The sequence below is a fragment of the Crocuta crocuta genome, unplaced genomic scaffold (assembly GCF_008692635.1).
Source record: "Crocuta crocuta isolate KB4526 unplaced genomic scaffold, BGI_CrCroc_1.0 scaffold124, whole genome shotgun sequence".
Lineage (NCBI taxonomy): Eukaryota > Metazoa > Chordata > Mammalia > Carnivora > Hyaenidae > Crocuta > Crocuta crocuta.
The window spans coordinates 6,081,797-6,083,961 of record NW_027551573.1 but is presented as its reverse complement, the minus strand read 5'-3'; the positions used below and the strand labels follow the sequence as shown (position 1 = coordinate 6,083,961).

At 51.5% G+C, this 2,165-nt stretch overlaps 1 long non-coding RNA gene across 2 annotated transcripts in view; it reads left to right on the top strand.

Moving 5' to 3' along the window:
- The window catches only part of LOC144221008 (uncharacterized), an 11,761-nt gene that overhangs the window by 1,154 nt on the left and 8,442 nt on the right, over positions 1-2,165 (top strand). The window contains exon 2 of one of the 2 annotated variants that reach the window (XR_013331922.1): positions 1,016-1,182. This is a non-coding gene — a long non-coding RNA (uncharacterized LOC144221008). Of the gene's footprint in view, positions 1-736; positions 1,183-2,165 lie in introns of those variants that run through there. The other variant, XR_013331921.1, reaches the window with a different exon arrangement.

Below are 2,165 nucleotides of genomic sequence, written 5' to 3'. Positions count from 1 at the left end.
CACCTCGCCTCATTATGCCACATTCGGGATAGGGGTGGGGTGGGGGGAGGGTCTCTGATTTCCTTCATGATCTTCATTTCTTGCCTGGCCCTTGACCCCTGGGCCTGCTCTGAGGCGAGTCAGGGGGTGCTACTCTCTTCGATTTCCTTCCTTGCTTGTTTGCCTTTGCTGCAGTGGCCCAGGTGAAAAGCACATCGTCTTGGAGCCATGGCTCGGGGGTCAGGTGTGCACCTGCCTCTCTCTGAACCCTGACTCTTCACTCCCCAGCTGTGCAGTTTCACCTCTCTGAACCTCACTTTCCTGAGCTCTAGAATGGGGATAACAATGCATATCACTCAGCCTCAGTGAGGAAGTCGACACAAAATAACGAAAGTAAAGCCTTTACCAGAGGACGGGATCCAGGAGATGTAGTCAATAAATGATAGTTGGGGGAGCCATGATCTCCAGAGCTTCTAGATTCTAACCGGAAAGTTGTGAGAGGCAGTCCAGCACAGCTACCCAAGGCTAAGTATCTGGTGCCAGGCTGTGGGTTTGAATACCCTGACTCTACCACTTCAGCGAGTTGCTCGACACCTTCCTCATGTGTGAGGTGTAGATAATGGTACCTACCTTGTAACATTGTTGTGAAGACTGAGGGGGCTGACGTCGTGGTGCACTTAGCATACATCCACCCATGAGGGCTGAATGGATGATAAATATTCTTGTCCAGGTGGGCACTATGGAACACAGGTGCGTGAGCTCAGTGCACATCTTTGTCATTCTAGGCAAAGGACTCCTCCCTTACGTGTGGGGGGTATGTTCCAGGCTCCCCCAGTGGATGCGTACAAACGAAGGATAGTACCAAACTGTATATAACCTATGTTTTTTCCCATACTGATATACCTATGACAAAGTGTAACTCACAAATCAGGCACAAGAAGAGATTCACAATAATAACTATAAGGTAGAATAATGATCACAATTTACTGTAATAAGTGAATGTAGTCTCTCTCTCTCAAAACATCCTGTTTTACAGCGCACATCCTGCCGTGACTTGCGATGACATGAGATAATGAAATGCCTACATGAGGAGATGCAGCTGGGGAATGACGTAGGCATGTGACCTGAGGCAGCATTACCATTGACCTTCTGAATCTTCGTCGAAAGGAGCATCATATGCTTCGGAACCACGGTTGACCACAGGTAACTCAGAAAGCGAGTGCGGATAAGTGGGGGTGGGGGATTACTGTACGATCTAAGCAGAGGCAGAATACACATGAGCTGTTACCTAGCGAAGCCCTAGCAGAGGCTACTAGAACCCACCCTGTGTCCTGTGTGCATTGCAATGGCCCACCTTCCAACTGCTGTCATATGCATCTCACCGGAGATCCTTCTCAGGCATCCAGAGCCCGTCCTACCCCCGTGTTCAGCAGGGCACGCATCCCAGAGAATGAATGGCTCCCCTCGCCCCTGCCCCCACCCAAGGAATAACCCTCGACCAGCAATTGACAAGAGCATCTGTATAAATAGCCGCCTGCTCCCTCTGCCTCAGTGGGATAACTCCACAGTGCTCCTTCTGCAGTGCTCCTGGGGTTCCCCAACAGGACTGAGCCCTACTTGCCCACTGGCTTGATGACACATCATTCACTGATCGTCCTTCTGTCTTGTCTCAATTCCTCATTCCCCTCCTGGTGTGCACTGGGATCATCTCCAAAGAAGTTCCTTGCAGTTAAATCCTAGTCTTAAGGAACCAAATTATGAGAGATACAAACAGAGGAGCCAAGCTGAATAACCCAAGGCGCTATGATGTCTGCAAAGGCAGCAGATGCCAGGATCCATGGCCAGGACCCGGCGAGAGCCCCTTTGCCCTGGTTTCTCATAGTGGGAAACTGCCCCCCACCTGAAGACCTGATACGTGCGCTCCACGATTCCGCCCACGGGTCCTTGTTTGGGAGCCGGCTTCCTTAGCAATGTCCCTGGAGGCTGGGAGCCGTGGGTGGGCTGATGCAAGAAGCCAGGATTGTGTCTCTAGGCTGGGGCCACGTCCCACGTGTGGCTGTCACCACGTAAACACGGCATCTGAACGAGAGGAAGCACACTCCATGCAGGCAAATTGGAGCTTTCTCTTCTTTCTGTTTCTTCTTCTCCTTCTCCTTCTCCTCCTCTTCCCCCCTCCTCCCCCTCCC